This window comes from Agelaius phoeniceus, chromosome 14 (genome assembly GCF_051311805.1).
Source record: "Agelaius phoeniceus isolate bAgePho1 chromosome 14, bAgePho1.hap1, whole genome shotgun sequence".
NCBI classification, from domain to species: domain Eukaryota; kingdom Metazoa; phylum Chordata; class Aves; order Passeriformes; family Icteridae; genus Agelaius; species Agelaius phoeniceus.
Window position 1 is genome coordinate 14,674,561 of NC_135278.1, and position 14,786 is coordinate 14,689,346.

The following is a 14,786-nucleotide window of genomic DNA, read 5'->3' on the forward strand; positions in this document are numbered from 1 at the left end:
CCTCTCCTCTCCTCTCCTCTCCTCTCCTCTCCTCTCCTCTCCTCTCCTCTCCTCTCCTCTCCTCTCCTCTCCTCTCCTCTCCTCTCCTCTCCTGCTCCTGTGATGTGCCCAGCACACACACAATCCATCCAAGATGAATCCAGCCCTAAATGTGTGTGTACATCCTCTGCCAGACCTGCATCTGGGATCAGGAATTGGGCTGAAACCCAGCAATGCAGGAGCAAACTGCTGCCTGAAGTATGTCCTCAGGATTTAATGCAAATCAAATGCAAATCTCACCCACCTGGCAACAACTATGGCTGTGGCACAGCTATGGCATTACTGCACAACTAAATAACATTTCAGCCTTTGCCCAATGAATCTTGCAGAGAACAGTTTCAGGGGGGCAGTCACAGCATGAAGACAGCTGCAATTAGTGTGATTTTTCAATGCACCATGATCTTTGTGCAATCTTTTGCTCTCACTTGTCCCCACAGCTTCATTCTGTGCAATCAATCATATTTTTGAATTGATTTTTCAAATTTACTTTCAAATCCTTGCAGGAGCTCCTTCTGCATGAGACACAGGGTGTCCAGGGGCCACAGGCATCACTTATCCCTGTTTTCCACCTAAAGTTGAACTCTGACCTTGCATCCAAATGTTGACCTATGGAAAGTAAGAAAAGCAAATTTTTTTTCCCACTGAAAAATTTCTGATCAGAAAAAGCTGCTCATGGCACACACAGCATCTTGACCTGAAGGACACTTTCCAACCCGGTGTGAGAGGAAGCCTGTAGATACCTCCCACCTATCTCCATATTTATAGCCTTCATTTACAGCTGGGTTATTGTTTGGTGGCCTTTTGTCTTTCCTTGGCAGTGACAATGACTTTTTCTGCTGTGTTATACATGAGCAGCCATGTCCATGAGCCTGTTCCAGGTCATTTTCACAGCACAGTGATCACGGGCACAGGGCAGGCAGCTCCAGCACTGCCAGCTTGGCATGTGGGGCTGCAGAGGTAGAAACTGCTTAAAGAGGGGCCAGGCCATCATTCCTCTTGGTGCACAGCGTGGAGGAAGCTGTCATTGTGTCAGTCTGCTCTGAAGGACCCAGTGCACTCACAGCTTCAAATATTTCTTGGCCCAAGCTCTTGGAGTGCCCAGGAAAGTTGCTCAGAAATCCAGGCCCTGTCACTCTGGTGTGCTTCTTCCCAGGCTCATTTTCTTTTGGAAGACAAAAGCAAACCAGATTACTTCTTTCCCTCCTGCCTCCAGCATCTTCCCTGTCTGACTTTGATCTGAACACTTTGGACAGAAGTTTTCCTTCTTTGCTCACCTCAGCTTTTCCAAATCCCCTGTTTTCTGCAGAGGGGGAGGTCTGTCCATGGGCAAGAGCAAGCCCAAAGACTCCCCAGAACAGGGAGACTCGTGAGGCTCAGCTCAGCAGAGCCCTGTGGGCAGTGTGAGGAGTGTGAGGAGTGTGAGGAGTGTCTGATGAGCACTGTGAGCAGTGTGAGTAGTGGCTGATGAGCACTGTGAGCAGTGTGAGGAGTGTCTGATGAGCCCACAGACCCCTCGTGCCTGGTTTGTTTCCTCAGGGTGGAGAGGGGGCCTGCCCACATCTGCTTGTGCCCCACTGGGCCCTGCTGGTGCAGGAGGAGACAGAGGACAAAGCCATCCCTTCATTCCTTATAGCCTGCTCTGCCCTTGACTCTCTTGATCTTTTTTGAGGCAGGTAGCAAATAAAGCCACAGTGAAAACAAACTATCACAGATTTATGACTTGAGGTCATAAAAATTAGATGGTTCTTTTGTAGCTGCTCGCTCACTTGCAACATTCCTGGCTCCAGGGAGAAGGCAGAGCAGGTAATAAACACAGAGTTGCTCTCCTGATGGGTGACCCCCTCTGGTCTGGGGAGGGATCCCTCATGCTGTCACTGCTGGCAGCAGAGGTGAGGTGGGCTGGGCTGCCAGGACCCAGCCAGGAGCCAGCAGGGTGAGTGTCCCTTGGGTCTGGCTCAGCTTCAACTCAAGATTTCCCAGCTTGGTTTGAGCCTGGGCACAGCAGGGAATCCCTGTGTGATGCCTGCTCTGGCAATGGACACTCCTGAGCCCTCTCTGCAAAACCCCATGGCAAAAAGAGCCAGCCCTGATCAGGCTCCTGTCCAAGGAGAAGCATTCCCAGGTATCATAGTCTGTATTTTGAGCCAAGGAAAAGCAGACAGTCCTTTCTGGTCTCTCCCAGTTGTTACCCTAGCTAGTTGGGATTTCCACTGACTCACAGACCTATTTAGGCTGGAAAAGACCTTTAAGGTCACCAAGTCTAACCATGACCCCAGTGCTCACACACACAATATTACCCTAGATTGTGTGAGGGTTCAGTTCCAGCTGCCTTCTGCTGAGAGCAGGGAGGGTTGGATTCAAAAATAAGGTTACTCTGCAAAATAAGAAACCCAACAAAACAACATTTCCTTCCTAGAAGCCCTTTAGTGAAATTATCCTTTACCCTTTGCCCTGTCCTTCCTGCCACAGCAGCGAGTATGTGTGAAAGCAAAGGATTTTTTATTCAGGGGAAAGGAGCAATTCCCTGTGTGTACAACCAGGAACTCCTCTCCATCACTCTGTGGAGTCTGACACTGTGATTCCCCAGCTGTCACCATCATCTGCCATGAATTACTACCTCTCTCACATCACATTAAATATCACTCTTTCTTACATTCCCTTTCCATTACTGATTGTCTTGTAGGAAACATCTCTTTGCTCAGAGTGTGTACCTGGATTGCCTGCAGGATGAGCTGCTCTCTCTGTAATAGTCCCTTACTCTGACACCCATGGAGGTGTCCAACACCCACTGCCCTTTCCACCCAGGGGCAAGATGTGAGTACCAGGGAAGGTCTGCTTCTCCTTTGAATTTCTGTTCTTCAGCTGAGCAGAGAGCACCTTCCCTTAAATCCTCTCATCAAAGCACTCTGGCCGTGTGACAGCTGTACAATACCTGCAGTTGCAAAAAGAAAAGTGATTTTCAGCTGCATTTACTACCAAATTAAAAAAAAAAAATCTTGTTTAGGATAATCCAGAATGGGGGGGCTGAGATACCTGTTCATATTTAAAGAGCAGATCCTTTTGGCTCACCAGAGGCAAGTTTGAACCTGACTACACCCGTTCTCTTTTACAGGAAAGTGTTACTGACCCAGGCAGGGGGTTTGCAGTGGATGGTCCAGGCCCAGGTTTCTGGCTGTGCATTCAGATCACCCGCTTTCATATTCAGCCTATTTCCCTCCCACTTGCATGTTCTAATCTCCACCTTGTAGCCAAAACAAATAAAATTGATAAATAGAACTTGACCCACGCATTCTGTTATTGGCATGTTTTCCTTATTGAAGAGGAGATAAGTGAAAACATAGAACAAATTATGCAGATAAGTATCAGAGAAGTCAAAGCTAACCATATATCAGTATGTTCATGTGAATGATTGGCACAGAATGCACTCCTGGTGGACTGAGCCAGCAAACTTCCACACGAGTTTCTGTCCCTTTTTCTTCTTCTCCACTTCCTCCTTTGACACAGAATCACAACAGCATTGAGGCTGGAACAGCACCCTGAATCACAGAGTCCAGCTGTTCCCTCAGCACTGCAAAGGCCACCACTGTCCCATGTCCCCAGGTGCCACATCCATGAGCCTGTTAAACCCCTCCAGGGATGGGGACTCCACCACTGCCCTGGGGAGCTGTGCCAGGCAGGGCTGGACAGTCCTTTCTGGAGAGAAATGTTCCCAATGTCCAACCTAAACTTCCCCTGGTGCAATTTGAGGCTATTTTCCCTTGTCCTGTTACCTGAGAAAAGAGACTGACCCCGACCTGGCCACAGCCTCCTGCCAGGGAGCTCCTGAGCCTCCTTTTCTCCAGGCTGAGCACCCCCAGCCCCCTCAGCCACTCCCCAGCAGACCTGTGCTCTTCCTCCCTCTTCCCTCACTGACTTGGCTGATGTTTCACAGCAAATGTTTCACAGCAACATCTCTAGGTTGATCAGGAATTTTGTTTTTGTCCCTTCAGAGGAACACGTGCCTGAACTCCGTGACGGGCTGCACCTGTGAAATCCCAGGGAAGCAAACAAAGTCTGGCTTCAGTGGAGCTCATCATGGGGACCACAGCTGAGGGATCACCTTGTGGCCTGGATGGCAGCAAAGGGAAACTCACCAAGCATGGAGAGGGGTTGATAGCACCACTGATAGCAGAGTGATAACAGCATCAGCAAACAGCCCAGCCAGCCGGAGCAGGGTGTCTTGGAGGGGACCATTCCTCTGCAGGCACTGCATCACAAAGTGTCAGGGAGTTTTAACCTCCCCAGGTCCCAGAATCAAATGGGTGTCACCTGCTTCAGTCAGGTGCCTTCTTCCCATGGAACAAAGGCTCTCATTGTCTGGGTAAAGCAAAGGCTGATTCCCATGGGCCAGGGCACTGAGGCATGCTGCTGGCCCTTTCTAAGAGAGGATGTGGAACCTGGGTTCTCACTGGACTGGGTGTGTCTTACTCAGTAACTAAAGCAATTGATAAACCCCTTGGCATCCAGAAAATGCCATCAGCTTCCTCAGAACAGCACTCAGTCGCCAATTCTCCCCTGGTACAGATGCCAGCCTAGCTTGGAGCAGCAGGGCAGGCTGGTGCAGGCAGGTGGCTGCAGGAGAATGCTCAGGATGGAGTGGAGCTGCTCCTGAGCCATAGCACAAGGAGAAGTGTGAGCCCACTGCCCAGGCTCCAGCAGCTTGGGAACAGCACCCTGATGCCCACACTGCTGCATGTGCTGCGTGGGTGAAGAGAGCAGCAAAATTCTGGAGTATCCTGAGCTTGTTCAGAGCTGGGACTCTCCTTGCCAAGCCATGGGAGCTGAGTGCCTCTGTACCACAGGCAGCCAGTGCAAGCTGCAGTCCTGCACAACCTGCAATGATCCTGCAACTATTCCCATTGTATGATAAAAAAGAAGAGGCAGAAGAAAATCAGGATGCTTGAAATGACATTTTTAATGCCTTCCAAGCAATGCACAGCATGTTTATCTGCTCTCAGTAAAGGTTAATATTGTGGTTTATATTTTGCATAAATGTACTCATTAAGAGTCTTGTCTCTGAGCAGTAAATGTTTAAAGCACTGTTTCTTGAAAAATATCTTTTATGCAGTATTAGGTCCTGTCAGAACAGAGATCTATGTCTTCAGAACTCATCAGTTTAGCACTTCAGAGGGTGCCTCTCACTGAATCTTTTATCTTGAGTCACTGATGAAAAAATATTGTATTCCCTAGCTCTGTTTTCCTTTTTGCCTAACTTCAAGCTTAACTGGAACTTCAACAAACTGTAATAGTTAAATACATTTTTTTTCCCTCCTCAGTATGTCTGGCCCAATGAGAAATACAAGTTCCAAACATTGCAAGGAATGTTTGTATCTGTGACCCAGCTGGGAGCAGAGTGCTCACACAGCCCCTTCCCCTCCTCTGGGAAGGGGCTCCTGGAGGCTCCTTTTGAAAGGGGGTGCATCCAAACAGCCCAACAAGGCCTGGGAAGGGACATGCCCAGGGGAGGGATGAGTAGCAGGGATTTTCACTCATCCCATCACAGGATGAATGAACACCTGCGCTGACAGTTCCTGTGGCAGTCACTGACCAAGGCAGGGACCTGGGGATGGCACAAATCTGCAAAGCAAACACCACAACAGAGGAGACACCTGGTGCCAGAAAAACCCCAGAACTGGCTCCTCCTGAAACTTCATCTGTGTGTGTGTGTGTGTGCACAGAGAAAGCAAATCACAGACCCTCCCAGCCCACAGACCCTGGGACATGTGCTCTCAGCAGCCAAGAGTCAGGATGGGTGTTTGGGACAGGATTGGGCTCCAAGTGTCCAGGGCCAGCTTGGACAGGGCTTGGAGCAGCCAGGGATGGTGGAGGCTGCCCCTGCCTGTGCCAGAGGGGTGGAACCAGCTGATCCTTCAGGCTCCTTCCAAACCAAACCCTTCTCTGCTTCTGTGGCATTTTTTCCCTGTGCAAAGAGTCAGCCAACATGCAAATCACTGCCTCAGTGAAGGAATGATTCACTGAGGATGTGGAGGTGCTGCAGAGCTGCCTGTGGTGAACAGAAGGTCCCCACAGTGCTGAGCCTGTCACAGCCTGCAGCAGGTGCAAATGTGTTAATTACTGTGGCTGTGCTTCCAGGATCACTGGCATTCCTGGAGCAGGCTGGGCATGGCACTGCCATTCTTTGTTACCAAACACTGCCAAAACTTGTGCACCAGGCCTGCACCCTGGCAGCTGACCCAGGGAAACACAGGTGCAGCAAATCAGGTCCATTACAAAATAATCTCTGTGCTTTTTGTGGCGCTCCTCTGTCCCAGTGGAATAGGGAACATTCTTAAAGGGCAGCTCTGCACACACTGCCAGCCTCCCCACAGCTGCAGGCACAGCAGTGAGTGTCTCCCAGAGCAGAGGAGGGCAAAGGGGCAGTGTGAGAAGGCTCTCCTTGTTTTGTTCAAGATGCACACCAAACCAAGTTTGTGTTTTCCTGAGAGCAGTAAAAGAATGTGGTGATTATTATCCTACAGAAATACAAGAAAATACTTTCTGTGGGCCAAACCTTGTGCATTACCTTTGCCTGCAGATTCTTGGAATCTGTGATTCCAAGAAGCTCAGCACACTGGTATCACATAATCTCTGTTTCCCAACAAACTGAGGTGATCAAAGCTGCAGGGTAACTCGTAGGCGTTCAGGGAATGCCACACTCAGAGCTGACAGCAGACTGAGCACAGGATGCCTCTGCACACCCTGTGCCAGGGCTCCTGCCAGCCACACTGATCAAAGGGACTGAGGTTGTGCCCCTGCCCCCGTGACTCCCCTGGGGCTGGGATCCCAGCCCTGCCCACCCCAAGGCACTGAGCACTCAGAGCTTCCAGGGGTCACAAAGGCACAGCTGGCTCGGGCTGAGAGCTGTGCTGAGCAGACGGAGGGAGAGGCCATGTTCCCAAGGAGAGGGAAAGTGGCATCATCCATGGCACTGGCACACCTGCAGGGCTGGGTGTCCCTGCCTCTGCCTCTCCTCCACCCTCAGCAGGGCTCCCTCAGAGCACAGAGCTGCTCCACAACACAGCACTGAGGGTCTTTTCTAGAAAGCCTCGCTGAGAAAATTATTTTTCTTAAAGGACGGTTGCTATGTACCATAAGGGTTAACCTAGGCAGTGCATGATGAAGAAAAAAATCATTAAAATATCTATGGAGAGATTTCCCACACCTATCTATGTGCATTTAATTCAAAAGAGCCTGTCTGGGCATGCTGTGAAGCTGTGAGGGAAAATGAGGCATTCCTCTTGCAGCTTTGGCACTGCTGCAGTTCTCAGGTCTGTCCCATTCCCTCCCCATCTGTACTTTGGGGAACTGGGACCGTGACCCCAACAGCTGGGACAAGTCAGATTTAAGCCCTATGTGAGAACACCACAAAATTGAATAATGAGATAAAATTTGTTAACATCATTTAAACACCCAGGAAAAAAATTAGCAATGTTCACACTGCTGAGATAATTTATTTCTGTGAATGATGAAATGGGAATGTCTTGGCTTGTAGGCCTGGGGATGCATGTGTAACTGTGATTGGTTCTGCATCACCCTTCTGTGTCCCTCTTCTCTATCACTTCTTTCTCCAGAAATCAATCTTGATTACAGAAATAATTGAATCTTGTAATTAAATCTCATCTTATGGAAGGAAATCGGGTGAAACTCTGTTTATGAGTACTGATAACACTTTGAAACAAAAAGCTCAAGCAGCATGAACATTGTGCATCCTGTGCCTGAAACAGCTATTTCAATATTAGACAGTTATTTCTAGTAACAATCAATAATCACGGAATTGCTCTTGCAGGAGAAGAGCATGAAAAGGATTGCTCTTTTTCATTTGCTCATTTAAACTGCACTAACAAAAAAATACCATGCCTATATTTCTCCCTGTTGTGCCTGGCTTTACATGGATCCAGCCATGAATCTCTAAAATATGCCTGTCTAGCATTAATAGAGATAAATAAATCTACCTCAGACTGAAAAAAGAAAAGTACGTTATTGCCATTCCACAGATTTTAGTTCCATTTTCTTGGTATTTTATAGGCAGGAAAAATAATTCAGTCACAGTTATAAACTTGGTATAAAATAAACTTTAAAGAAGGGGAAAGAACCCAAACCCACATTCTGGTAGCAGTGAGATATTTTAATGAAAATCCCCCAGGGTTATTTCCAATGAACTTTCTCCTTACCCTGTGTCACAAATTGCCTTTTACAGAGAAAGGAATTGGTTAAATATTTTGCAGGAAGATGAAATATTGAGTTCCTTCAAGAAACAGGAGAAGCACATGGAGACAACTGCACGAGCCTTGTGCTGCAGCTGGATTGTCACTGGCATTGCCAACACATGGAATTTCATCACTAATTATGCAATGTGCAGATTTGAGTCTCAGCCACGGGTGCCAGATGACCACATCCCAACCTCAGTCTCACTGGTTTGTTTTTGGGAAAGCAGAAATTTAAATCTCTCCTAATTACTCAGGATAACCAAAAAACGATCCAGAAGCTCAACACCAGTGAATTGCTTTTTCTCCACTGAGCTTTTTTCAGAAATCTGAATAATGAGATATTATTATATCTGTCCTGTCTTCCAGCATTTCAGTGTCTCCCTGAGGACTCTGACAGGCTGTCAGAAGCAACAGCTTCACTCTTTATTCTCCCTGCAAGAACATCCCTGTTGGGAAGGATGAAAGTTTGACAAGAAAGTCTCACAGATATGTGTGCTTAGCAGAAAGAATTTTGAATGTAGAGTCTGAAGAAGGAATAGAGATGGAAGCAAGTTTTGATAGAAAAGAGTTGCTGAGCCAGTCTCACTGGATAACCAAGGAGGCAAAGGGTGTGTGAGTTAGAAGGAGTTTTTATGACTTAGAGCAAAGGAGAAACCCACCTCCAACATGAAGATGTTTTTTCCAAGCAGAAAGAGAGCACAGGCAAAAAAGCCTGCCAATGTTGGAAGTAGAAAAAAGGTCTCAGGATTTTCCACTGCAAGAAAACTGAAAAACAGCTTCTAGCTTAAACTGTAATGGATATGATAATTACAGTAGTTATGATAGGCCATAGATAACAGTTAAGGTATAGATTGGTTCTACTGTATGAAGATGCTCAGCAAAGAACAGTCTATAATGCACTGTAACCAAAACCAAAGGGTCTCCAGGGCTGCCTGCAGCTGGAGCTGACAGCTGTGGGCACAGCTCTGTCACCCACCACCCTGCACTGCTCTAACTCCTGGATGTGATAAACTGCATTTTGAAGATCTGCCTGGAGTCCAGCATCTCTCATTCAGGCTCTTACCCATCCCAGCAGTGCCTGCATCAACAGAATCCCTTTCTCACCTGCATCCCAAGGGAAGGAGCCTGGCCCCAGGGTGCTGCTCTGCCCTGTCCCCCCTGAGCCTGGGCAGCATCACTCAGCTCAGCGAGAAGGGTCTGCCAGGAGCCTGCTCTGCCCAAGCCCTGCACTGCCCGTGGTGCCAGTGAGAGAGGAGAGAGACCTCATGGAGCCCCTCATGGAGAGCAGAGCTGAGGGTGAGCTCAGGCAGGATCTGCCCTGGCTCCAGCCAGGCGGGCAGGCAGGAGCACGGGAGGGAGGCAAGGGCGAGGGGCCCAGCAGTGAACAGGCAGAGTGTGGGGTCAGGATGCTGCAGAGGGATGTGGAATGAACGCCAGCAATGAAATGGGGTGGCAGAGCTCAGAGACAGCTCGTTCTCCAGGGACACTGCCTTGTGGCTGGCACGGTGAGTGCTTGAAGCCTTGCAGAATTGTTTCTCTTAGGAGGTGAAAATGACGATGTGAGTCAGATCTTTCTTCGGCTCATTCCCTCCCAGTTACAGGTGTTGAAAGTTTGGCTTCTGTAAACATGGGAAAGGTCAGCAATAGCTAGCAGTTTCCATGCTGGCAGCTTTCAAAGACACTTTCCGAGCCAGTTCTGTGCCCTGAAGCCCTTTCTGTTCTCTCCTCCAGTGAGTTTTGAGGCTTTCCAGCTGCCTTCTTCCATGAACTCAGGTAAAACCACAATGCCCCATGAGCACTGGCAGGGAATTTCTTAGGAAAATGTCTGGGTTTGGCACAGTTATTTCTTGTTTAGCTCTTGTAAAGCAACATTTCACATCGGGCAACAGTGTCTTCTGTTCCTGCTGTTGTCACAGGAGAGCTCAGAGGTGCCTTTGGTTGGTCAGGCACCACCTCCCGTTGGCCTGAGCAGGATCCTTGGTTCCCAGCATCTCATGGGTGTTCATTAGCCATCATTACTATTGTTTGGTCACTGCCTCCTTTTCCAGACTTATATTGTGATTTCACTGCCTCCTTTTCCAGACTTATATTGTGATTTCTACCATTCTGCATGAAAGACGTTCATTGTTCAGTGGGAGACACCCATCACAGTTACACACCTGGAGAAACATGCAGTGAGAAAAGGATTTATTTTCCAAAAAAGGATCTTTACCTTGCCCTGTAGCTGAGTTACATGTTGGAACATGCACATGCATGAATCATAGATAATAAATATCCTTACTTTAGAGTAGAATTCAGGACAAAATAAAGCTCAAATGTAAACCCAATGGAAATTAAAACCCAAAGAGGACAAGCATCTGTCAGTGGCAGAAGAGCAGAAGGTAAAGAGGGTAGCAGAGGGTTGTGTTATGGACATGGGGAAGGAGAAGAACCAGATCTGAGGAGCTGGAAGCAGCAGAACTTGCTACAGATTTCCTTCTCAAAGTTCTAAGCAAAGTCCAGCACATGCCAAGGCAATCAGGGACATAGAACATAAAATTGTATTTTTTTTGTAGCTAAAGCCTTTATATGGATCTCATACACCTGAACCTGTACAGATTAAACCAACAGCCTGCCAGTGGCACATAAATCACTGTGGATTTATGCCTGGGGCTGGCTGCCTCCCTTCAGAACTCGCAGCAGGGATGGGAAAGGCCTGAAGCTCTTGGAGCTGGAGTGGAGCAGGGGCTGCTGGATGAGCTGCACTGAACCCCTGCCTCCTCTGGAGGCGGCTCAGCTCCACCACAGGCAGAGGGAGTTCTGCAAGGAGCAGAGGTGAGCAGCCCTGTGCCAATCCTCCCTAATCCCTGAATCCTCCAAGTGGTCAATTAAATCCTGCCTAAGGCAAGAGAGGAGGTTTTGCAGCACAGGCAGGCTCCTGCTCAGGTGAGCCAGGCCAGCCCTGGGCTGCTCTGCTCAGAGGCTGCCAGGACATGAGCAGGGCCAGGCACGTCAGGGAGCACCAGGGGAGTCTGCAGCACCCACTGGGCTCAGGCAGCATCACAGGGGCAGGATGGAGCCTCTGGGGAGGGCAGCAAAGAAAGGAACCCCAGAGGATGGTGTGAATTCCTGATCACCCTGAGGAGAGCTGGGAAGTGTGGGGGGTGAGTGTGCAAAGGGACAGACAGATGCTCGTGCCATGGAAAAGCCATCCTGGCCTCTTTTTGTTCTAGAAAAGCATCTGGGCAGTGAAAAAAATGTGGGGAGAATGTAAGACTGCCTAAGGAGCGGGGAAGGAGGAGGGTGTGTGGAGTGAACAGAGGGTAAGGAATTGTTCCAGCACAGGCTGGGCAGGGAGACACTGGTGACCAAGGTGCTGTGTGGGGTTATGAAATCCTGTGGAACTTTGAGTCCCCAGAACCATGATCTTCTGATGGCACCACAAAACAAACCACCATTTCCTCAAGTAGTGTCTAGCTTTGATTGTCACTTCAAGTTTCACAGAGTTGCAGAGGATTTAAAGCAGGGAAATATGATGTCTCAATAATGAAAGCACAACACTTCCACGGTGAAGGGAATGCAGGAAATGGGATCAGGGATGTGGCTTTGTGAGAAGGTTCTCAAAAAGTAGAAGCAAAGAAATCTGGAGGGTTCTGCTACTCTTTGCTTTGTTGCAGAAATGGCAAAGGTAGGAAAAACAACAAAAGGAAGAAAAAAGTGAAGAAGGATTTAATTCAAGGAGAACTGAAGATATTTTAAGCACTTTTGCAAGGTATTTTGAGATGAGAAGTGCTGAACTGTTCTCAGGTCCACAAGTTCAGCCCAGCCTCCCCCTTCAGCCCAGCTCAGGCCCACTGGAACTCATTTAACCACTGGCAGAGTTTGCTGTGGTGCACACAGGTGTGGGAATGTGAGAGCTGTGGGAATAGCAGGGTGAGAGACTGGGAGGGTGGAAGCTGAGCCAGGTTAAGGTGATCACCCAGTGCTTTGTGCTAATGCTGTGTGATCTGTGTGGAACACTCATGGACACAGTGAGCAAAGTGACCAGAACTTCTCATATGCCAGATCTTCACCAATTCTCAAGTCCTTCATAGCAGTTTGAAGTCAGGCCTGTGCCCTCCTCTGAGATGCCTCCGTTTGTTGAGAGTGGAACAAACAGTCCTAAGGTTTAACTCTTTTTTCTTCCATTTCTGTCTAATTTTCTCCAGTCTTTCCAAATGTTGGCATCCTGCTCCATCCCCCTTGGGCAGCCCTAGAGTCTGCACTGAGAGTTTGTGGTGAGAGAAGTCCATCAGCATGCTGGAATATTTGTGAGGTAGTGCTAATAAAAAACTTAATGGCCCTTTAGTCCCCACTTCTTTTTTGAATTCTACATCACCATATTTCCCCTTGGTGGAGCAGTATTTATGCTCCATATTTCATGCATAAATTGCAGACAGCTGCCAGCTCAGAAGGAAAGCAAGATGGCAACATTACCTATGCAAGTGCTTTAGCTAAATGCTTCCTTCATTGCTCCCAAAAGGAAAAGATGAGACAGTGTGTAGCCATAATGTTCATCTGCAACATTTCTGATCTTTAGCTTTAGCCATACAAATTAGGCACACACTGCTTATGTGACTGCTGGATGTGGATTTTTTTTTTTTGTGCACATCTCCCTTGGAAGGGTGTTCAAATCAAGGGCAGCATTTCCAGAAAGATGCTCCAGTGTACACTGAAAATGAAATCTCAAAGAAATAATTTGCTATCAGGCTGAACGATAGCAATAAAAATAAAAATAACTCTGTAATTAAACTTTAGAAATTGCTAAATTTGAATGAAAAATGGTCTAAAATTAGGATCACTGAAGGGTTGCTAAAAGCATTCCTAGAAGTAGAAATTGTTGTGTTTTTTTGAAATTTATTTTTCCATTGTTTTTTAAGCAGAGGTGCTCAAAGGTGTCCATTGAAGTTCAGCAAATAAGAGAGCTCTGCAGTGGGAACTGGCTGCATTCTGTGACTTCTTTTTTTTTTTCCTTTTCCTTATTATTTTGCTTTTAACCTACCCCAAAGAAAATTCACCCATTGGTTGGGCTAGAAGGAACATGCCCCTGTTTCCCAGGCAGAGTCAGAGATTCAGGTATTAGAGAATGACTTTTAATGTACAGGATTTGTAAGTTGGGTGGTGAGCACAGCTCAGTGAGCTCAGTGAGCTCAGCCACAGCAGCATCAGATTCAGTGGCTCTGATCCTCCCTGACCAGTTTGGACAGGGCAGGTTTATCCCATCTTTGAGTTAAATCCCAAATGAAAAAATTGATTTTTTTTTTCTCAGATTTCCTGAGTCAGCCACTGACCATAGACAAGTCCCCAACCAGAAAATTATCCTCCAGTCAAAATTAGCTCTTTGCTGAAGATTTTGGAGATGTCCAGCCTGCTGCTGACTATATTTAGTCACTTTATGCTTTCTCTATTCTCACATGTATCTTAAAATTCCTGATAAGGAATAGAAGGAAAAGAACCAAATGCCACAGAGGGAGATTATTAGCTTGGCTGAAACTAAACAAGTCTGGAAGTCTTCTTGGAAACTGAGATCCCAATAACACCCTAAGGGAAAATTTTCCCAACACACTCTGGGTAGTTCAGTAGCATGAATTTCAAATAAGTCCTTGAACTTTCTGACAATTTTTGTCTGTTCAGTATGAGCAGCATTTCATCCCAAGCCAAGTATCAATTCAGATTTTTAAAAAAAGACATGAGAGAAAAAGAACATTATCTTGTTTAGGACAATGCAATCATGATACCTTTGTTTCATCTTGTGAAAGATGGCATGGAGTAGTCATGCAATTAAATTCAGGAGCTCATTTGCTGATTCCTAGAGAGTTTCAGGTCTTTTTTCTTGCCAAAAGGAATTAGGCTGTAGATTCCATTTCACATTCAAAAGATCTGAACAGTTTGGTCCCAGCACATACCTGGATGAGATCAATGGGAGCTCCATCACATTTCAGTCTACCAGAGTGGCTTGAGCCCCTTGCTGATCATTCTCATCTTGCATACATCACTGTGTTTGGGGCTGCTCCTCAAGGGAAACACAAACTGGCTGGAGAGCCTGCAGGCAGAGTAACAGAGCTCATCAGACATCCTTTAACTTGCCTCCATAACCTACAAAGACAGAGAACTGTGGCAAATCCAGGCCGTGCTGCTGCACAGAAGGGAATAATCTGTTCTGTGAGCTCATACTGGGTAAGACAAGAAATAATGTGTGTAAACTGCAGTGAGAATGATTAAAGGGAGACATAAAACAAAAAGAAGTATTGGCAAAGGACAATGCAAGCCTTGGAATTGATTGTCTGGGGACGTGGTGAGGTCTGTTCCTGAAGGTCTTTAAGAACACGTCAGGAGTGCTTGGCTTTGATTAGACTTGGTTCGTGGTAAAGAGATGGATTACCTGTTCTCTGAGGTCCCTCTGCTTTCTGTGAAGCTGTTATCTTCCAGGAGTGCAGTCCTGTGTCCTGTGCTCTTGGTGTGCTGCAGGAGGCTCAGCAATAA

The 14,786-nt window shown here is 47.3% G+C and overlaps 1 long non-coding RNA gene across 1 annotated transcript; it reads right to left on the bottom strand.

Annotated features, from left to right (window-relative positions):
• Positions 1-102: 102 nt before the first annotated feature.
• Positions 103-14,272, bottom strand: LOC143695207 (uncharacterized). Its single transcript, XR_013184256.1, has 3 exons — positions 14,210-14,272; positions 2,751-2,971; positions 103-645 (listed from the first exon to the last, which is right to left on the bottom strand). It is a non-coding gene; the product is annotated as an uncharacterized LOC143695207 (long non-coding RNA).
• Positions 14,273-14,786: the final 514 nt, after the last annotated feature.